At 42.9% G+C, this 23,886-nt stretch overlaps 1 long non-coding RNA gene across 10 annotated transcripts in view; it reads left to right on the forward strand.

The window, feature by feature from the left end:
- LOC146811397 (uncharacterized) overlaps positions 1-23,886 on the forward strand; it is a 482,239-nt gene that overhangs the window by 418,630 nt on the left and 39,723 nt on the right. For all 10 annotated transcript variants that reach the window (XR_014966731.1, XR_014966733.1, XR_014966727.1 and 7 more), the window contains one exon: positions 5,662-5,696. This is a non-coding gene — a long non-coding RNA (uncharacterized LOC146811397). The remainder of the gene's footprint in view (positions 1-5,661; positions 5,697-23,886) is intronic.

Consider the following 23,886-nt stretch of genomic DNA (forward strand, 5'->3'; position numbering starts at 1 on the left):
AGTCAGTGTTGCATTCTTTGTATTCAAATTTTGTTTTATTCACTAGCGAGACATAATCTAGCTATGTAAAAATGCGTGTGTGTGTGTGTGTGTATATATATATATATATATATATTTTTTTTTTGTTTTTCACTGAAAAAACCATAGTTTTCAGGGACGTGATAGTTAGAAATTAGCCTTTAAAAAACCATAGAAATTCACTGGAAAAAACATCGGTTTCAGGGACGTGATAGTTAGTTGGACATTTCACTAGTACAAAACCAGAGAAATTTGCCCGTTGTAGTTAGTTGAGCTAACTACAACTCGCACCCCCTCAATGCACTACTGATGACGTAACATATTACATAATTTATGACATGGTCAGTGAAATCACTGATGACATCTCAAATGACATCACTGATGACATCATCCACATGATAATCTGATGCACCTCCTCACACCCTAATATAACCTGATACACCCACTCTAAAATGCAGACTACCATTTTCGAAACCATAGACACACCAGTACCAGTTACTACATACCCACTCACTGATTTGTAGGTCTACACACATGTCCACTCATTCATCCGTACAGTTACTCATACATGCAGTCACTCATCAATACAACACTAATACACCTATACATACCCTCACACACCACCATTCACCCATAGTTACTCACACACCTAGTCTGTCATGCAAAGAATCAATCACACTCCTATTTACTCACCTATACAGTTATACACACACCCCTTCACTTATTCATACAGATACTAACACATACTTACTCTCTTCTACAATCACTGACACAAACACACACTCATCCATACAGCCACTCTCACAATCACTCACTCACATATAGTCATTTATATACTCCAACACTCACATATACTGCCTTTCACTTATGTAGTTACTCACACATGTCCCACTGAGACATTCATTCACTCACCAACACACCCATACACACTCCCCCACCCATACAGCCCTTCACAGATGCACTCTTGAACCCATACACCCAGTGAATCACCTACTCATACATCTATGCACAGTCACAACAGAGACACTCAGGCACCCATACAGATACTCAGACAACCGATCAATAACCCATATAGACACTCATGTAGCACCAACCCATGCAGCCGCTTACACACCAACTGAGACTAATACAGACATTCACACAGTTTAGTCACTAATCAATGCATTCAGTAAGACACGATTAATCACTCACTTATAGTCAGTCACGCACCTACTAAATCATCTATTCAGGCACTAGTACACCACTCATTCTTCAATATACCTTGGTGTGTATATATATATATATATATATAACATTTAAACTTTACAGAAACACATAGTCACTGGATGATGTCATTTGAGATGTCATCTGTGATGTCACTGACCATGTCCTGAATGATGTAATATGTGACGACATCAGCAGTGCATTGCGGGGGCGCGAGTTCTAGTTAGCTCAACTAACTATAATAGGCGAATTTCTCTGGTTTTGTAGTAGTGAAATGTCCTACTAACTATAACGTCCCTGATACTGTTGTTTTTTTCAGTGAATTTCAAAGGTTTTTTAAATGCTAATTTCTAACTATAACAACCCTGAAACCTGTGGGTTTTTCATTAAATTTCTAAGGCTTTTTAAATACTAATTTCTAACTATAACGTCCCTGAAACCTGTGATTTATTTTCAGTGAATTTCTAAGGTTTTTTAAATGTTAATTTCATACTATAACAACCCTGAAACCTGTGGGTTTTTCAGTGAATTTCTAAGGTTTTTTAAATGTAAATTTCTAACTACACCTAGTAAGACGTGCAGAAAGAGAAAGAAAGGCGCAGAAAGAAGCAAGAGAAGTGCAGAAAGAAGCAAGAGAAGTACAGAAAAATGCAAGAAAAGTGCGGAAAAAAGCAAGAGGGGTGCAAAACGAGGAAGAAAGGTGCAGAGAGAAGCAGGAGAAGTGATGAAAGAGGCAGGAGAGGTGCAGAAAGAGTCAAGAGAAGTGAAGAAAGAAGCAAGAGAGGCACATAAAAGAAGCAAGAGTGTTGCAAAAAGAAGAGTGAGGTGCAGAAAGGCAAGAGAGGTGCAGAAAGAGGCAAAAGAGGTCCAGAAAGAGGAAGAAAGAGGCAAGAAAGGTGCAGAAAGAGGCGAGAAAAATGCAGAAAAAGGAAGAAATGTGTAGAAAGAAGCAAGAGAAGCACAGAAAAAAGCAAGACAGGTGCAGAAAGAAGCAAGAGAAGTGCAGGAAGAAGAGTGAGGTGCAGAAAGGGGCAAGAGAAGTGCAGAAAGAGGCAAGAATGGAGTAGAAAGCCAAGAGAGGTGCAGATAGAGGCAAGAGAGGTGAAGAGAGAGGTGCAGAAAGAGGCAAGAGAGGTGTGGAAAGAGGCAAGAGGGTGCAGAACAAAGAGTGAGCTGCAGAAAGAGGGAAGAGAGGTATAGAAAGAGGCAAGAGGTGCAGAAAGAAGAGAGTGAGCTACAGGAAGAGACGAGGTGGAAAAAGAGGCAAGAGGTGCAGAAAGAGGTAAGAGGTATAGAAAGAGTCAAGAGAAGTACAGAAAGAGGAAGAAAGGCGCAGAAAGAAGCAAGTGAGCTGCAGAAAGAGACAAGAGAAGAACAAAAAGTCAGGAGAGGTGCATCAAGAGGCAAGAAAGGTGCAGAAAGAAGAGTGAGCTGCAGAAAGAGGCAAGAGAAGTACAGAAAGAGGCAAGAGAAGTACAGAAAGAGGCAAGAGTGGTACAGAAAGAACCAAGAGAGGTGCAGAAAGAGGCAAGAAAGGTGCAGAAAGAGGCAAGAGAGGTGCAGAAAGAAGAGAGTGAGCTACAGAAAGAAGCAAGAGCGGTGCAGAAAGAGGCAAGAGTGGTGCAGAAAGAAGAGTGAGCTGCAGAATTAAGCAAGAGAAGTCCAGACAGAGGCAAGAGAGGTGCAGAAAGAATAGAGTGAGCCGCAGAATGAGGCAAGAGAGGTGCAGAAAGAGGCAAGAGGGGTACGAGGCAAGAGAGGTACAGAAAGAATCGAGAGTGAGCTGCAGAAAGAACCAAGAGAGGTGCAGAAAGAGTCAAGAGAGGTGCAGAAAGAGTCAAGAGAGGTGCAGAAAGAGGCAAGAGAGGTGCAGAAAGAGGCAAGAGAGGTGCAGAAAGAGGCAAGAAAGGTACAGAAAGAAGAGAGTGAGCTGCTGAAAGAAGCAAGAGAGGTGCAGAAGGAGGCAAGAGAGGTGCAGAAAGAAGAGTGAGCTACAGAAAGAGGCAATAGAGGTGCAGAAAGACGAGAGTGTGCTGCAGAAATAAGCAAGAGAAGTCCAGACAGAGGCAAGGGAGGTGCAGAAAGAGGCAAGGGAGGTGCAGAAAGAGGCAAGAGAGGTGCAAAAGAGGCAAGAGAGGTGCAAAAGTGGCAAGAGAGGTACAGATAGAAGAGTGAGCTGCAGAATGAGGGAAGAGAGGTACAGAAAAAGGCAAGAGAGTTGCAGAAAGAAGAGAGTGAGCTGCAGAAAGAGGCAAGAGAGGTGCAGAAAGAGGCAAGAGACGTGCAGGAAGAGACAGACAACTAGATTGCTAACATTCTATATTTATTACAAAAGTGTGGCATGCCTGACGTCATCTTGATTTTTTTTATTTTTTTTTAAACATTTTTTATTATCATTTTCTTACCAACATCGCAATGCAACCCCCTATCAGTCTCAGCCCTCCACCGGAGAGTGTTACACTTGATATGTCAAACAGTTGAACATGAGAAAAATCACCCTTCCCGCGTGGGCTCCCCCCACCCTCTCCCTCCCTCAGCCCATGTCAGTGTGCCCCCCTCTGCCTGTCCTCCTCCTGTTGAGACCCCCTCCTTCCTACGTATCATGTACAGGTACTCAAACCGTTCCCTGGCAGCTCAGGCTTCCCCCCCATGCCTAGCCACGACTCATGTGTCCACTTCTCACCATGGCTGCCCCCCTACTCCCCACTTGCCGCTTCCTCCTGTTGATCGGACGTGCTCTCTTCTCCTCCCGTGTCAGACATCAGCCCCTGAAGTTCCACCACCAACGCCTCCCATGCACGGGCCGTCGCCAATGCCTTTTCGTCCTCCCTCCTAAGTGCTAATTGCAACCGGAGTGTGCCCTCTGCGCCTGCCCATCTCGCAAACGCCATCCTCCACCTCAGAAAGCTAGGCCCCACCCGTGATTTCCACTGCATGGTTAGTTCCCTCTTGGCCATAATCAACCCTAAGTCATAAAACTTACTGGTAATCTTCGTGCGGCGGGTATGGGGAAACCAGAGCAACAGGCAGGCCCCCATTTCCGGGGCAATATTGCGGTCTGTCACCTGATTCAGGCAGTCTATGACGTCTTCCCAATAGTCACCCAGCCTCGCGCATGACCAAAACATATGTTGAAAATCAGCCCCCTCTCCCCCACAACGCGGGCACTGAGAATGCGCACCCCCAAAGTATCGCAGTATCTTAACTGGCGTCAGATAGGCCCTGTGTAGTGTGAAAAACTGAACCAGCTGAAACCGGGCATTACGCGTTCCCTTCCAGGCCCGCTGCACCAGCGTGGACCATGTCGACTCAGGGATGGGCTTCCCAAGGTCCACCTCCCACCTGCCCCTCAACGTGTCCAAGGGCCGCAAGCTTGCGATAGAGGCAGGTAATAGCCTTGGACGTCCCTGCCGCCATAACTACGTATTGGCAGCCCGCGGCGACCGGCGGTTCCGAGAGCCCCATATTCCAATGCCTCTGGAGGCCCGCCACGAGGGCTGCGTGAAGTAGATAGTCTCCCCGCGGGAGCCCATAAGAGTCCTGCAAGTCCTGGAAGGGCAGCAGTACCCCCTCCTTAAACAAGTCCCCCACTACTTGTATGCCCAGCTCCTCCCAAACAGCTAGCCCCGACCAGTCCTGACGTCATCTTGATGTAATCAAAACTGTAATACCCAAAGCATTTCCTTTAGAAATTATAGAAATGAGAGGGTCTTATTTGCATAGAAAGTATGGTTAGTGCTCTAAAAAACTAAAATGAGGACATATTTTCTGAGTTCTTAAATAGCAACAAAGCACTTAAATTATTTGTTATCTTTATGTTTTTTTATCCAGTTGACCACTTGATTAAATGTTACGCTTAGGGGAGAGAATGTGGTGTTGCTTCCAGAGGCGCAAACTTTGCAACTGGGGAACCAAGTTGGAGTTCCTGCTTCAGCTCGACATTCTGTGATTCTGGTCAAATCACTTAATCTCCCCATGCCTACAACCAAAATGAGTTTGTCCTCGTATGATGTCAAGAATCGATACCTGAACCTGTTGGAAGTCCACGGGAGCAGAAGGCCGAAGTCCTAATGGAGTATAGTTGCCAACTCCCCAACACCTCTGAACCAGAATACACTCTGGACTCAGAAATGGGGGGGAAGGGGAATGGAAAAATAACAAGAGACTGCCACTCTGGTGCCCTCGCTGTATCCCTCAGGGGAGTATCTGCACCTGCAATGACAAGCACATAATTACTATGTCCAGAAAACCCTTTTGAGAATCTAACAATTTAACATCACATTTAACTTTTCTTTACCTGTCTGATAGTGGATTTTGCCTCTCTCTATACTGTTAGAAAATCTCATGCAACCTTTCTTACTGGAGTTTAGTAAATAAGCACTTGAATTGACCAGTTGAAACAATCCAAATGAATTAACTGTCTTTCTCCTTCTCTTTTAGGTATTCTTCCTGAAAGGATGCTGACTTGGTGGTTGGTAAGTATAATATATATATATATATATTTAATACATGCAGTCTAGTTATGATGATTGTAGACTTTAACTCTGCTTGCTGATATGTTTTTTGAAGGTCACTTGACGCCAGAACTAAGTAGTATTCTGTTCTAATGCTGAGGCTAAAAACTAACTTAGAAGAATAAAGAGCAAGTAGGATTGTAAACAACTTAAAGTCTTTTTTTCTTTATCTCAGTCTTCTCCTTAGTTCTGGAGCAAATCTTAAGTAATATGTCTCTATTAATAATTGGAGATTCTGTCCTTTAGCGATGAATGAACAAACAGTCTATTGCAGGAAAATTCATAAACTCAGTCTGAGCGCTATTCAAAATACTGAGTTCCTTCTGAAGATGAAGACTGCCTCACAAAGGGAATGTTCAGCGCAAGAACCGGCGCTGACTAGAACCGCTTCAAGAAATAAATAACCTCACCAGCAGTAATACGTCTCAGACACAGCCTTAAAACTCCTCACACTCCTCGCTGCTTCAGGAACTCCCAAAATATTCAAGTCTCTGAAGAGAAAATCCAGTCACTGAGGAGCGCAGTACAGAACCTGCCTCCTCTGAAGGTTTGACAGTTGAAGTGAGCAGAGCAGCTGTAGCGCGCGAACAATAACAGAGTGGCTGTCAGGCTAAAGAGAGGGAAACACTAGAACGCTAACTACCTGCACCCACCCTCCATGTTGAATGTACTCTGCCAAACAAGCGTCTAGCCACCAATTCTCTCCAAGTATAAGGTGAAAGGCCAAGTCTAGAAACCTTCCCAAACTTATGATCAGGACACCTTAGCACAGAAATGGAGAATCCGGTCGGACCCGACAGATGTAACCAATACTCATGTAAAGCACTCCAATATCTGACCAGCCTGCACTATATAAAATTGCCAAAAAACAAAGGATTAAAAAGTGTGTTCCACACTTCTGTCATTGGGCTATACGTGGGCTACATCTGGGTGATATTTGTGCTACATTTGGGCGCCTTTTTCTCTGGTGACCATCTTGGGAGACTTCAATTAAATTAATTAAACTTTATTAGATCTGATTTAGAAACATAGATCATAAAAGGGTACAGAAAAACAGTAAATCCTCTTTCTTAATACAATACAGTGAGAATGAATTAAAACCAGTAGGTAAAAAGAGGCGTTACAAAGCCCGGTTCAGAGCAACTTCAGGTTAACAGTATAGTAAAGTTCAATATTTCACAAGATCAAGCTCATGTACTTTGTGCAAAATATGCAATGAGGGGTCCAAGTAAGATGCAACGCTCCAATACCTGACCAGTCTGCACTACCTAAAACTGCAAAAAAAAAAAACAATAGAAAGTGTTTTGCACACTTCTGTTATTGGGCTATATGTGGACTATATCTGGGTGATATTTGTGCTACATTTGGGCTCTTTTTTCTCTGGTGGCCATCTTGGGAGACTTATTTGTTATGAAGTTTCTTAATTTCCTCATTTACTGCAGTCTCCTCAGTAGGAAATGCTTTCAGTTTTTTACTTTGGTTCCATCAAGAAGGCATTCAGATGTGTCACACATTTGCCATAGAATGTTAGCACTCTAGTTGTTCATTAGATCACTGTAGTAAAGCTACTATTCACCAGGGAGTTAACTGGGAGTCTACTGCTGGTATTGAAAGTGATTGTTCCAGTCTGCATGCCAGAAGTTTCTAATAAAATAGAAGAGGATTTGAGATATCACTTACAACATGCCCTATTTTTTCTTTCTGCAGCACTAACCATAATTTCTAAGGCAAAATGAGCCCCCTCATTTTGTTCCTTTTTAAATTAAAGGTTCTTAAGTGTTACCAGTTTATTCCAATCAAGATGGCTTCAGGAGTGCCATAATTATGTCATAAGTTAGACTGTGAGCACTCTAGTTATTCTTTAGAACACTCTGGGAAGCTGCAGTAGAACACAAAGGAATCAACTGACAGTCTCTGCCGTTGTTGGATGTACATGTTTTACTGAGAATGTCAGACTTCATTCTTACATGACTGAGAAAGATTATGTGAATTTACAGAAAATATGCTCTAAGGTTAGCTTCTGGAGCACCTTCCAAACCTCTATGGGACAAGCATGAGAAAAGAGATTTCTCTCAAACATGATTCATGATATCCCAGCAGAAGGTTTTTCACAGGGTAAAATCACCTTAGAACACACCACAATTCCTAAAATTAGTATGGTACCATCAACAAATGAATCCTAATGTAACTAAAGTCTGTTATCGCCCTTTATAGTTCTCCTTTTGGTGACCCTCAAAATCTTCTTTTCACTACAATGAGGTGCTATCATGTATATTGGTCCCAAAATGGCTGCCAGCAATTCCAGGATGAAGTGCTGACAGCCAATCAGATCTCACAATGAGATGTGTCGTTAGGCTCCGCCCAGATATCGATATTTTTTTATTTTTGAATTTCCTAGAAACTACTGAACGGATTTACACCATTTAAAAATAAAAGGTCGCTTTCTGAACCAAGAGCTACCTTTTTGCCAAATTTGGTATAATTCCGTTCAGCAGTTCGGGCTGTAGCCGTGTCTAAAGTTTCCTATGGAAATGAACATGGGGAAAACGCGTTTTGGGACCCCTGTTTTTTCTCGGCCCCCGCTTGACGAATCACCCCGAAACTTTCAACACAGGAGGTGACCGGTCCGCCACATTAGTTTTGAAAGATTGCTGCACTTAAGAGGAGTCCGTACCCTTTCTTTCCTGCTGGAAATCGAAATTTGGGGACAACTTGATATAAATTTCTCCGCATGCTCTCTCAATTCCTTTTTGCCACACACGGACCACAAAGTAGGTGCTATTTCTTATATTTTTATTTTTATTTCGCCATAACCTGTTTCAACTCCTCAAGAGTCTTGATCACATGACATCATTGTGGTTGCATTTTTTCTTTTTTAAAGTGACAAAGTGCTGTTGTGATTAGTGCAAAGAGTAAACTTACATATGGACATAAAAGAAATACTTTTCAATGCGATTTTCACAACGTAATTGTTGGTAGATTTGCACTATTGAATTTTCAGCATCATTATAAAAATAACTCATTGGAATATAAAGCCTAAAATGTAATACAATAAATATCCGTATATAAATATACCTATTTAATTGGAGAGATGGCAACATATAAAAAACCTCATCTGAAATATACATATTGCTTTGCTATGCAATACTTTTTGGAGGGCAGTCCTTAATTATTTTCATAGTGCTTTGCTTTTATAATCATTAATCATCAATGCTTATGTAAAATACATATACAAAAATTGATTAAAAGCAAGCCATTTTTTTGTAATCTACAAAATACAATTATTTCTGAGCAATCACTCTCTACCAGTTGATCTTTCTGATGTATTCCATTATCAGTCCTAATGTGTAGAGCACAGAAACGCGTCAGGCATGCATAACTGGACACGAAATCTGTTGTTTGCATCGGCATGCTGGTTCCGTTCGTACCCATTAAAAGCCTGGTTCTGGCGGATGTTCGAGAGCGTCTTTGCCCTGGTGGGGAAAATGAATAATGCAAACTGGGATTTGAAGTCTTTTCACAAGGTAAGTCTTTAAGTAAATGCGGCCGTCATCACAACATCAAAATCGATACCACAGTGGGTTTCTGTACCTTGTAAAGGTTGCAGTAGGGCTGTTCTAACCCTGTGGCAGGAAACACAAAAGCTCCATTTAGCGTCTGTAATCACCACGTTGGACCTGCTCTTCAGCAGTGGGGCAAATCCACGACCCCGGCAGGCCACAATTAATTCCATCACAGAAACACACCAGACTTGGAGAGCCACGCGCCATGTGTTATGTTTATTTCCTGCTGAAAATATATATATTGTGTGAATTTTGGAGTGCTTTACCCTAGTAAGTGTAAACACACCCTGTTAGTTTGAGCTCAAAATACCCTTTTCTGGCTCCTTGTCCATTATATACTGAAGAAAGAACATTTAACTTAAATAACAGCTTCCTTTTTTAAAAAAAAAAAAACAAGCCTCTAACAAGAGATTAACATAGGTTCACCAATTGATGTGTTGGAGTGTGAATAAAATAAAGCCTTTCTTACATGAGTAGGCAGCAATAAATAGCACTTCCAAATACAGCCAACACTAGCTTCCCTGTAATGATTCATCTAAAATTAAAGCAGGTCAACTGCACTAAAAATAAGTTCATATGAATAACTCAGTTGGAGAGAGGACGTAAGTCAGCACTTATTGCAAAATAGACCAGAAGCCCTCCTTAACAGTCAATAAGACTAAATAGCATAAATTACTGCACATCAAAGTGATATCTAGGTCAAAAGATTCACTGATGATTTGATGAGTTGGACAAAGTCTTGCCCCACAAATGATTCGGTGGCCACGAGATGGATTCTTTGATCCAAAGGTAATGGCAAAAGACTGTATCTTACATGAAGATGGAAAAGGGCGAAGAAGATTGGGACCATCCTTACATGAGGGCAAGCTTAAAAGTCTGGCAGAACTATGTACAGCAATTTGACCTCACACAACGCACAACAACAAATACCCCAGTGACACATCACATGCTCCAATTGTTCAAAAGCCAGGACACTGTCCTTCAATGTGTCCCATGGCCCCAAATGGACAAAGACAATTAGAAAAAACAACTACCGCCGCTAACAGAAGGTGCTGGTAAATGGATGTGTGCTTGCTTTTGAGTTTGTGTGAATGTATGTGTGTGGAAAATGAAAGGGAAACTTTTCCATTCTTAGTTTTTGCTGAGAGGTGCACAGTGCAGAGATTCTGTAAAAGAAAATATGGTGAGTGACTGATATACTTCGTAATCTACAAAATAACTTGAAAGATGAGTTATTTAATTGTGAGGGGATGTATGTAGACTATTTTGATTTTAATCAGACTAATGTATTTCTCCTGCTAAAGTGTAGGGAGTACTTTTTTTCTCTACAATCTTATTGACAGTGTGTGTGCATGTAGAAACCATTCTGTGATAAGCATTTGTGTTTTTCATGTGTTTGCAGACAGATAACTGTGCTGTTTTTATATTTTGGTAGAATTAGGAACCAGTCATTGTTTATGAATTTGTGAAATGCGTTATGTTATGTTTCTATACTAAAATGTAGTACTTCTAGATGAAGAAATGTGTTTTGGTATAGTGCAAGGGATAGTGTTTGTCTAGAATCACACAGTGAGTCTGTGTGCATTTGGGAACCACTGTGAGAGAAGCATTTGGTAACATTGTGTATTTGCTGACAGATAACTGTTTTAACCCGTCATGTTGTGACGTTTTAGTAGCATTAGAAGACAGTTATGGCTTATGCTTTGATTAAATGAGTCCGGCTTTGACAGAAAAGTGCAGTCCTGAAATATGTAGATTGTGTGCAGTTCCCTTACCACTTGCACTGTAGTGAATGAGTTTTGGTAAACTCCTAGGGAAAGTGGTGCTTGTCTAGAATCACACTGTGAGTTAGTGTGTATTTGGGATCACTGTGAGAGAAGCATTTGGTAACATCATGTATTTGCTGACAGATAACTGTTTTAAAACATGTCATGTTGTGAAGTTTTAGTAGCATTAGAATCCAGTCTTTGCTTATGCGTTGATTAAATGAGTCATGCTTTGACACTGATGTGCTGTACTTAAATATGTAGATTGTGTGCAGTACCATTAACTCTTCTAGACTAGTGAATGAGTTTTGGTAAACTCCTAGGATAGTGTTGCTTGTCTAAAATCACACTGTGAGTCTGTGTGCATTTGGGTAAGGATTGTGAGAGAAGCATTTGGTAACATCGTGTTACCAAACTGTTTTAAAACCGGTCATGTTGTCAAGTTTTAGTAGCATTAGAAGCCAGTCTTTGCTTATGCTTTGATTAAATGAGTCAGGCTTTGACACAAAAGTGCAGTCCTGTAATATGAAGTTTGTGTGCAGTTCCCTTACCACTTCCACAGTAGTGAATGATTTGTGGTAAACTCCTAGGTATAGTGGTTGTTGTCTAGAATCACACTGTGAGTCTCTGTGCATTTGGGAACCACTGTTAGAGAAGCATTTGGTAACATTGTGTATTTTTTAGCAGATAACTCTTTTAAAACCTGTCATGTTGTCAAGTTAGTAGCATTAGAAGCTAGTTTTTGCTTGTGCATTGATAAAAATGAGTCAGGGTTTGACACTAAGGTGCAGTACCATGTACTATTCTGTTCACTGTGGCAGAACTGAAAATGTAAAAGTTTTACCCAAGCACTGTCCTAGAAGTAGTCTGATGATTTAGTCAGTTTCTAAGTACCAAATAGATTGCTTCAAATGTCTATGCAGTATGCATGTAGTGTTCTAACATACTATACACTTGTCTTTTACTCCTTCGATTTCCCTAGTCAGTATCCATACACTTCCAGGAAACACCCTGTCACTCCCTTTGCAGTCCTCTAGTGACCCATTCAACATCATGTACTAATCCATTCACTGTGCGAAAACTCAAACACTTATAAATTCACCAAGATACTATCTTTGCAGTACTCTAATCATTCAGTCAGTGCCTAAGTATTCATGCACTGAGCCAGGCCTTAGCACATGGACTGCTTCAAACCCCTATGCACAATGCATGCAGTCTTCTAACCACCTAGACACTTGTCTTTCACACTTTCAATTTCCTAGTCAGTATCCATACAGTCCAGCAAACATCTTGTCACTGCCTTTGCACTCCTCTAGTGACCCATTCAGTACCAAGTACTAATCCATTTTCTGTGCGAAAAGCCTAGCACTTATAAATTCACCTAGGCACTCTCCTTGCTGTACTCTAATCATTCAGTCGGTACCCAAGTAGTCATGCAGGGAGCCAGGCCTTAGCACATGGACTGCTTTAAATGCCTATGCAGTATGGATGCAATCCTCTAATCACCTACACAGTTGTGTTTCACACCTTCAATTCCCTAGTTAGTATTCATACACTTCTAGCAAATACCCTGTCTGTTATGAATCAGTCCCTGGTCCGATACTCCTCAGGGTACGGGCGACGCTATATGGGGTCCACCTCTCGACGTCACCAACTTCCTGCACTAAAGGTACGGAAGACTGGAGCCATCAAGCGAGGGAAGGCAAGGATGGGAACAGCGGGGAGTAGAACCTGTAAAGAAAATATTAACATACAAACAAATACATTGATATACTGTAAACCAATTTACTACTCTCGATAAGTCTCGCTACCAATTCAGCTGTTCTATCAAAGGAGCTTCCTTAGTTCCTATTAAACACGCACACCACAACTCGATTGCGTAACCATACACACATGAGCCTGCTGACCCAAAACAAAAGTATCCCCCGTATCTTTGGGGTTTTTGTGAAGCTATATATCTGTAGGACCATTAGGAGGATCCGCTGTCTCCTAATCTGGTCCTATCTGTAGAGAAGATCAGTACGCTGTGGCTGGGCACCCCTATAGCGTACTGCACGCTCTCCTCATGGAGCACCCCCTCAGTGAACCTTAATTGTCTGTTCTACTGTTCCGGTAATGAGTGTGCTAAGCTGGTGCCGGAAATGTCCCTTCAGCGCTATACGCTAAATCTAAATGACCCCCAGCCTGAATATGAACTTGTTCTACAACTACGCGCTGCACATTGCGGTTACCTCACCGCTCTATTTCAGATACCCCCACGTGAGGAATATGATCCAGACCTTTCAGGTATTGTATTGCAAGGACTCTGTCTCTTGACCGTTGATTAGGTTAATATGCCCCGCAAACGTAAACCTTGAATGTTATGCGAGACATCACACTTCTCGGGATCCTAAAACACACACACCCCCGATACTTGCAGTTTGTGAATCCCCCAAACTCCGCCTTAATCCTACACGCTGTCTTCGCGTGTAACGCGGACTCTGCCTGCTGCACTGTCCAGGTGCCGAAATGACTCGGAAATGCCTCCGGTCCTGCTTCTTAGAGGAAAGCCAGTACCGTCTGTACTGCCTTCCAGGGATTGCGGTTTCCGCCGCCTGTGACACGGAAGCCGATCTCCTCGGCCGACGCAACCGGTACCTCTGTGGTTCTCAATTCAGAAATGCGGGAAAAAGCCAGAACGAGTCCCCGCTCCTAGAGTCTCAAGATTCGTCAATTACGCACAACGTCGTGCGTGCGCCTGGGCGTTTTATGCCCTTGACTCCGCCCCCACTATGCGCAGGGGTTTCTGGGAGTCGTAGTCTTTGTAGGCGCGATGGGCCCGGATCCTGACAGTAGGTCCCCCGCCAGGCGCCTCCTAGAACCCGGTTTATCCGGGTGTTTCCGATAGAATGCACTGATTTTGTCCGGCGCATGAACGTTGGCGCTGTGGACCCACGAATCCTCCTCAGTGGCATACCCCTTCCAGGAGATCAAATACCACAAGTTACCTCCCCGGTACTTGGAATCCACCACACGGCGTACCTCATATTCCTGTCCGTCTTCTGTGGACACTGCAGGAGGAGGTTTCCGCAGTCCACCCTTTGCCGGTTTTAGAAGACTGCAGTGGAACACCGGATGAATCCGTAGCGAGCCCGGAAGTCGTAATTTATACGCTACAGGATTGACTTGTTTAATCACTCGATAAGGGCCTATGTATCGTGGGTGGAACACGCTCCGTAGGTTAAAACGGATATTCTTAGTGGACAACCATACCCTGTCCCCTTTTTGGTACTGTGGCCCCTCCACTCTGTTTATCAGCCCACTCTTTATACCGCAACTTGGACTTCACCAAGAACTTCTTTACTCTTGAGTGTCCTTGGCGCAACTCCCTCATGTGTGCCTGTAGCGAAGCCTGATTCATGACCCGTCCTGGCATGACAAATGGTAAAATTCTAGCGTCATACCCAAAGTTTGCTAGAAAGGGCGAGACACCAATGGAGCTATGGGAGGCGTTGTTATACGCCAACTCTGCCATCCATAACAGGGATACCCAGGAGTCTTGCGCGTGTTCAGCATAACATCGTAGATACTTCTTTACAGTTTGATTTAACCTTTCGGTTTGGCCATCAGTCTGTGGGTGTTAACTTGACGACAACGCCGAGTCTATATGCAGAGACTTACACCACCCTTTCCAGAAATGTGCAACAAACTGGGGGCCTCTGTCAGACACAATAACTTTCGGAATTCCATGCAGTTTCACTACATTTTGTAACAACAGTTGCGCGGTTTGACCCGCGGTAGGCAGTGTCTTGCAAGGAATAAAGTGGCTCATCTTGGTGAGACTGTCAATAACCACCAGGATGGCTGAATGCCCTTGATCCACCGGGAGACCTGTGATGAAATCCAGGCTGATGTTCTGCCATGGTGCATTGGGTGTTGGTAAGGGGACCAGTTTACCCATATGAGCGGACGTGACGGTCTTTCCCCGGGCGCAATCCTCACACCCCGACACCCACTCCTTAATGTCCCAGACGAGGGTTTTCCAACAAAAATATCTTTGCACCAGTAGTGTGGTTTTTCGTATGCCCGGGTGCCCTGCTAAAGGAGAGTCGTGGCACCACTCAAAGGCTAGTCTTTTCAGAGCTTGCGTTGGTAAAAACAGTTTATTATTCTGGAAAGGCAGTCCCCCCTGGATCTAGCGTTCCGGGCTTTTTGTCGCCCAACCGCTCCATGCCTCCGGACTCCGGTTGTTTCGTATCCTCTCTAAATATTCCTCTGCGCGTATGGCACATATCACTTTGGACGGAGGTATGATGGCCTCTTTGGTTTCCTCTGCGGTTCCCTCCAACGCCATCACTCGAGACAGAGAGTCGGCCTTTCGATTGTCTGCTCCTGGGCGGAAGGTGATGATGAAATTATACTCTTCGAAGAAGAGCATCCACCTCATCTGTCTTGGTGACAGACGCCTAGCTGTTCGCAGATACTGTAGGTTCCGATGGTCGGAATACACAGTTACCGGAAACCTGGCCCCCCATAAGTACTGACGCCATTCCTGGAAAGCCTTCTTAATAGAGAGGAGCTCTTTTTCTGCAATGTTATAGTTCCTTTCAGCCGGTAACAATTTTTGTGAAAGATACGCCACAGGGTGAAGTTGCCCTGTGTGTTTGTCTCTTTGTGAAAGGATGGCCCCTATAGCTTCATTAGATGCATCGGCCTCCACTATGAAAGGAACATCCATCTGTGGATGCCGCAACACCGGTGCTGAAGTAAAAGCCTTCTTCAGATAATCAAAGGCCTGGTTAGCTTCGGCGGTCCATGTGAACTCCACTCCCTTTCTGAGCAGACGTGTAATCGGGATGGCCCTTTGTGAAAAACCTTGTATGAACCTCCTGTAGTAATTCGAAAACCCCAGGAAGCACTGTACGTCTCTCACGTTTTTGGGGACCGGCCACTCCTGTACAGCAAGTATTTTTCGCTCTGACATTCTCATACCATCCGGACGGAGTATCACTCCCAAGAATTCCACTTCCGTCACCCCAAACTCGCACTTACTTAGTTTGCAAAATAAAGGGTGCTTTCGTAACTCTCTCAACACCTGCAATACATGCTCGTAATGACTGTCTAAAGAATCTGAATAAATCAATATGTCATCTATATAAACGACAACTGTTCTGTCCACTAAGTCTTGCAGCCCATCATTCAAAAAGTTCTGGAATGCCGCCGGGGCGTTACACTACCCGAACGGCGTTACCAGATACTCAAAAACACCATAGCGGGTTTTAAATGCCGTCTTCCACTCATCCCCTTTACGAATGCGCACCAGATGATACGCCCCTCGGAGGTCCAACCTCGTGTAAATCTTAGCTTCCCTTACTTGATCCAAAAGGACAGGGATGAGGGGTAGAGGATACCGATTACGTACTGTATTCTTGTTGAGCATGCGATAGTCACAGCATGCCCTCAAATCCCCATTAGCCTTCGCAATAAAAAACAAAGGAGAGGCCGCGGGTGACCGAGACAGGTGAATGAACCCTATCTCCAAAAAATGGTCTAAATATTCTCGGATGTGTTTAGTTTCTGGGTCGGAGAGCGCATAGACCCTACACGTAGGAATCATAGCTCCTTCCACTAGATCTATTTGGCAGTCATACGGACGGTGTGGAGGAAGCGACTCTGCCTGTTCTTGCTAAACACATCGGCAAGTATACGATACTCTTTGGGTAGGATAACGTCCTTTTCTGCTGCCGTGGCTGCGACCCACGTGTTTGCCAACACGGTGGCCCCCGAACTCCCCCCTAGCATCAGATGCTCTTTACATTCCTCAGATAAGAACTGAACGGTTCTGCTTCTCCAATCGATGGTGGGATTGTGAAGGCTGAACCAAGGCATTCCCATGATTACCTCATACTGTGGAGCATCGATGATATTCAATGCCAAAGAGTCTATGTGGCGCATCTCGCCTACTCTGCACGTTAACTTTACGGTCTCGGTTTGTTCTATGAGGAGTCCCGAGGTGAGAGGTTTGCCATCAACCGCTAACACTTCTTCGGGGATTTCGCGCGCTGTCTTTCCTATCGCTAATCTTTCCACCAGTCCTTGATGGATAAAATTACCCGTTGCCCTGGAATCCAACATAGCGTTGATCTGATAGGTTTGTCTTCTGGTTTCTAACCACATGATTAATTCTAAATGTCTTTCAGTCTCACCCTGTTGATTAGTGGCCAGGGAGGGGATCGTCCACCGGGGAACCTCTACTTCTTCTGAGGCTTCACCCCCCTTTCCTGGACCTTCTACTCCCGCCACAGCGGCTATAGCTTTTTTATTCCTGTAATTTTTGGGCCGAGCTGGACACTCACGGACATAATGCCCCTTCTTTCCGCAGTACATACACAAGCCTTGTGTTCGTCTGCTCTCTCTTTCATTCCTTGACAATTGAGCACGGACCGCTCCCACTTCCATGGGCTCAGCGGCCGCCTCACTTCCTGTGGCCTCCTACCTACTTCTCTCTCCTCGAAACCGATCACCTCCTCGGTCGGTAATCCGACCGTCCAAACGTAAGGCCAGACTAATAAGAGCCTCGCAAGTTCTGGGCTGAGGATCAATTCGAGCGATAACGTCCTTTAAATCGTTACATAATCCCTGATAGAAAAGAGACATTCTCTTCTCTTCTGGCCACGCCGCTTCAGCTACCAACCGATTAAACGTGGTTAAGTAAGGTACTAGCTCTGTTCTCCCTTGTTTTAATTCCAACAGCTCCCTATCAGCGCTAAACGTGGTGGTTCTCCTGTCAAACACCCCCTCCAAAGCTACTCGGAACTCATCCCAATCTGATAAGACCGGATCGTTATGGCGGACTAAAGGCACCGCCCAATTGGCTGCATCACCAGCCAAGTAGGAGATAGCAAACGCCACCCTAGAATGGTTAGTAGGAAATGAGGAAGGCATACAGGAAAAGTGCATCAATATCTGAGTAAGGAACACCTGTATCTTATGAGGGTCTCCAGAATATCTCTCAGGAGTGGCTAAAGGAATGGGTGTAGGTACATTAACCTGAATGGGATGCGTACCTGATCCCACATCAAAAGGATTCCTTGACAGTCTATCCACCTTGTCCCGTAAATCCGCCGTTTCGGCCCTAGAGGCCGCCAACTCCCGCTGTACTGCGGCTAGTGCAGCTAAGACCTCTTCCATACTGCGTCTCTACCCACCCCCCGAACCGGGAGGAGTCTCAATACGTAGGTGCGTAATTCTGTTATGAATCAGTCCCTGGTCCGATACTCCTCAGGATTCGGGCGATGCTATATGGGCTCCACCTCTTGACGTCACCAACTTCCTGCACTAAAGGCACGGAAGACTGGAGCCATCAAGCGAGGGAAGGGAAGGATGGGAACAGCGGGGAGTAGAACCTGTAAAGAAAATATTAACATACAAACAAATACATTGATATACTGTAAACCAATTTACTACTCTCGATAAGTCTCGCTACCAATTCAGCAGTTCTATCAAAGGAGCTTCCTTAGTTCCTATTAAACACGCGCACCAGAACTCGATTGCGTAACCATACACACATGAGCCTGCTGACCCAAAACAAAAGTATCCCCCGTATCTTTGGGGTTTTTGTGAAGCTATATATCTGTAGGACCATTAGGAGGATCCGCTGTCTCCTAATCTGGTCCTATCTGTAGAGAAGATCAGTACGCTGTGGCTGGGCACCCCTATAGCGTACTGCACACTCTCCTCATGGAGCACCCCCTCAGTGAACCTTAATTGTCTGTTCTACTGTTCCGGTAATGAGTGTGCTAAGCTGGTTGCCGGAAATGTCCCTTCAGCGCTATACGCTAAATCTAAATGACCCCCAGACTGAATATGAACTTGTTGAACAACTACGCGCTGCACATGGCGGTTACCTCACCGCTCTATTTCAGATACCCCCACGTGAGGAATATGATCCATACCTTTCAGGTATTGTATTGCAAGGACTCTGTCTCTTGATCGTTGATTAGGTTAATATGCCCCGCAAACGTAAACCTTGAATGTTATGCGAGACATCACACTTCTTGGTTTCCTAGAACACACACACCCCCGATACTTGCAGTTTGTGAATCCCCCAAACTCCGCCTTAATCCTACACGCTGTCTTTGCGTGTAACGCGGACTCTGCCTGCTGCACTGTCCAGATGCCGAAATGACTCGGAAATGCCTCCGGTCCTGCTTCTTAAGAGGAAAGCCAGTACCGTCTGTACTGCCTTCCAGGGATTGCGGTTTCCGCCGCCTGTGACACGGAAGCCGATCTCCTCGGCCGACGCGACCGCTACCTCTGCGGTTCTCAATCCAGAAATGCGGGAAAAAGCCAGAACGAGTCCCCGCTCCTCGAGTCTCCAGATTAGTCAATTACGCACAACGTTGTGTGTGCGCCTGGGCGTTTTATGCCCTGGACTCCGCCCCCACTATGCGCAGGGGTTTCTGGGAGTCGTAGTCTTTGTAGGCGCGATGGGCCCGGATCCTGACACTGTCACTCACCCAGTGTGTCTCCTTATAGTATTGTAATCATTTAGTCAGTTAGGATGTAGAGTTTTAGTGAGGTAGGCTTTAGGGCATGAACTGCTTCAAAGTAGTATGCACTATGCATGTAGTGTTTTAACCATCGTCACACTTGTGGTCCAGGGCTATAGTTTCTTAGTCAGTATTTATATAAAATGTGTTTGTACAGTAATGGAATAGTATAATTTTGAAAGTTATTAATATACATTTATTTGTGATTCTTTTTTACAGATACAGAACAGGAGTGTTTCTCACCTGTTTGCACTCTTCTCGTGCAAGATTGTTTGGATGAAGGGTCCTTAGGTGTTTCATCATACTTGCTGTGCTGCATGTGTATTTTTTGTTAGGATCCCCTCGTAACAGAACTCTTTTGAAAATCTTGTGCATGAGAAAGGTGGCATTGGTCTTTGTTTGCCCCTCGAGAAAAGTAGAACATTTCCACATCACTGTAGGAAAACGTTGTGGGCGTGGTGCATCCTCCAAAAATTCATCTTTAGATTTGGTGAATATTTTAAAGCGACATCATTTACAGTTTTTGTTAGTTAAAGATAAAAAAATTTGTTAGCTGTGTTTATTTTATATATCTGTGATTTGTATTTTGAGAATGGCATGTTGGTTTTTTTTAACAATCTTTGAGATTGTGTTATTTTTGCCCGCTGTTAAGTGATGAGTACGATTGAAATCACTATTTTTAGTGAAATTTAATATATTCTTAGAACAGCAAAAAAGGCAAAAAAATGACTTTGTGGAAATTATGCTGTGATGTAAAAAAAATGTATTATTACATGTTATATATTTTTTTCCTTTTCTTTCACAGATCCAAATTTTAAAATAAGCAATTTATATGAATTTATATTTGAATGAAAAACTGAAAAAAATGTATACTATTTTTTATTCCTATTACTGTGAAGGTAAGTTTAACTAAGTCTCAATATGCAGAATGAAGAGGTCTGCAAGAAGCTACAAAGTTGAAACACGTTTCTAAAAACACTCTGTTTATGTAGTTTTGAAATCTGACCATAATCAGATATCATGTGACCTGCAAAAAAAGAGATTTGAGGGGTTCATAATATTTCCCATTTTAGCTACTGAAGGACCGCAATCATTTCAATCATTCTTCTTTGAACATCTTTGCAGACAAAACTCTGTGCTTACCTTCTATCATTCGCAAGGAAATTTAAAAACGGAAATATGTCACTTTTTGTAACATAGTTATTGTGCAAGATACTCTTTCATATTTACAAAGAGAGGAAAAGGCACTCTGTGCACTTTTTATACTCCATGTAAATATAACCTCATCATGCAGACCACTTTGTTTTGAAAGGGTGTTCTATAAGTGTTGTTGTGCATGATTGCACTTAATACTCATAGAACAAGACACATGTCAGAAATCATGAATCTCGATATGTGTGTGAATGCTGCACCATTCTAAAATTGGTGTAGGAAAGCACAAGGAGAATTGTTTTAATTTCTCCTCATTTTTATATCTTCAATGCATGCTGGAATGTTCAGCATACATTGAAGGAGAGAAATGCATTTTCTCATTGTTGTGCAGGAAGGTGTGTCTTCCTGTAGAAAAACAAACAGCACATGAGACAGATATCCTTGCACTATGGTGCAAGGGTGCCTGTGTCACCACATGGCTGCAGTTTAAGCAGCCGTGCAGAGAGAAGCATAGATTTGCAACATATTTATGTACATATGTTGCATCCCTGTGCTTCGGAAGTACTACAGCACACTGCAGTTAAAGAGGTTACTGTGTGATGCTGCAGCACCTCCTCATACTTCTGCATTTATACATTCTCCATACGCTACTAATGCATTCATTCAGTCAATTACGTACTACACATAAATTCATCTAAACTAACACTAACAAAGAAATTTAGCTCTTTTTTAAACCAGGAAAGTTAGTCCTTACAAGAACTTTTTTTTTTCTTCTTTCATAATTTTTTTTGGGTTTTCTGAACAATATTTTTTTTTATTTTTTTTTTAGTTTTTCTGAAAAAAAAAAACCAGGAGAAACCAAACAATGAACTTCAGGGAACAATAAAAAAAACTAGCAAATGTGACTTTCTTGCCGGCGGCAGATCAGATCGATCGACTGCTCACCATAGCACAAAGTCTTGTTGCACTTAGTGCAGAGCACTTTTAAAAATTGAAATTGAGGACGGATGTCCAAGGTTTGGGCTGATGGATGCACTCTTGATGTGCTCGGCTGCGATGAGGTGGATGGCGCAGGAGCAGGAGTGTTTCTCATCCGTCGGCACTCTTCTTGTGCAAGATTGTTCGGATGAAGGGTCCTCATGTGCTTCACTATACTTGCCGTGCCGCAAGAGTATTTCTTGTTAGGATCCCCTCGCGACCGGACTCTTTTGCAAATCTTGCACGTGACCAAGGTGGCATTGGTCTTATTCTGCCCCTCGGGAAAAGTACAAAATTTCTACACCACTGAAGAAAAACGTTTTTTGGGTGGTGCCTCCGGCAAAAATTCATCCTCAGAAGTATGAGGTGATGCAGGTGATGCCTGCTGCCCTGAAGCCATTTTTGGTTGAAAAAAGTTAGAGCTAAGTGTAAACTTAGTCTAAAAAATCTTCTTCTCTCCAAAGAGATGGTGCTCTAAAGAAGGTCAAAGAAGAATGATTGAAATGGGTGGGGTATTTCAATAGTTAGAAGAGGAAGTGTAATGAACCAATCAAATCTCTTTTTTTGCAGGTCACATGGGATCCGCGCACCCTGCGCTTACGCAGCACGCACCCAGCGCGCATCCGCGAAATTGAATTAAAAAAAATTATAGGATTAGATGTAAAAATATTTCAGTTTTAAGACTAGTTTAGAGTTTGTCTTCAATTAATATTCACATGAAATACATACATATGTTTTTTAAATGTTAAATACTTCGCGGGATCCGCGCACCTACCGCGTCATAGACGCAGATGACGCATCGCGGAAGCGCGTACACGTCACGTTACGTACATCGAACGTGTCGCGTATAGCCTGGGAGTCGCGTACCGTTCGCAATGCTATCGCGTAGGGATCGAGAACGGTGCACATAGGGTGCGCGGATCCAAAAACATTGAAAAATATATATAAAATACAGTTTTGAACATATAGTTAAAAAAATATTTTGAAAAATATAAAAAAATATTTTGAAAAACCCATTAAGTTCAAATAGTATTTTTTAATTTTTAAAAGAATTAATTGAAAAAATAAGTTTAAAAAATGGTGATAAAAAAGTATTTAAAAAAAAGATAATTAATGAAATTGACACACTGAATTTGAAAAATATAGAAATCCAATCAAAATCATTAAACATGATATCTTCAGAGATAAGTTATAGATAGGAATTAGCATTTAAAAAACCTTTGAAATTCACTGAAAAACCATAGGTTTCATGCACGTTATAGTTAGGAATTGGCATTTAAAAAACCTTTGAAATTCACTGAAAAAACCAAAGGTTTCAGGGGCGTTATAGTTAGGAATTGGCATTTTAAAAAACCTTGGAAATTCACACAAAAAAACATAGGTTTCAGGGGCGATATAGTTAGCTGGACATTTCCCTCGTACAAAACCCTAGAAATTCCCCTGTTCTAGTTAGTTCAGCTAACTATAACTCACGCCCCCGCAATGCACTGCTGATGACGTCACATATTACATCACTCATGACATGGTCAGTGACATCACTGATGACATCACTGATGACATCTCAAATGACATCACTGATGACGCCATCCATGTGATAAATTAGTGCACATTCTTACACCCTAATATAACCTTTGATACACCGACTCAAAATTTCAGACTGCCATTTTGAAAACCATAGATACTCCAATACCAATAACTACATACCCATTCATTGACTCTTAGGTCTACATACACCTCCACTCACTCACCTGTACAGTCACTCATACTTACAGTCACTCCGTACAAGACTATCATATGCATTTATACACCTATATAGACACTCACACACCGCCAATCATCCATTGAGGTACTGACACACCTAGTCAGTTGTGCAAATAATTAAACACAGTCCAATTTACTCACCTAAACAGTTAAACACACTCAAGTTCACTTACTCATAAAAATACTAACAAATTCTGACACTCTTATACAATTACTAATACAAGCACACACTCATCCATACAGCCACTCCCTCAATCACACACTCTCACATATAGATAGTTATATACTCTTACACACATATACACTGCGTTTCACATATGTAGTTACTGAAACATGTACAACTGAGAAATACATTCAATCACTAACACACTCGCCAACCATACAGTCCATCACAGTTGCA

Source organism: Triturus cristatus, chromosome 7, assembly GCF_964204655.1.
Source record: "Triturus cristatus chromosome 7, aTriCri1.1, whole genome shotgun sequence".
In the NCBI taxonomy this organism is placed as follows: Eukaryota; Metazoa; Chordata; class Amphibia; order Caudata; family Salamandridae; genus Triturus; species Triturus cristatus.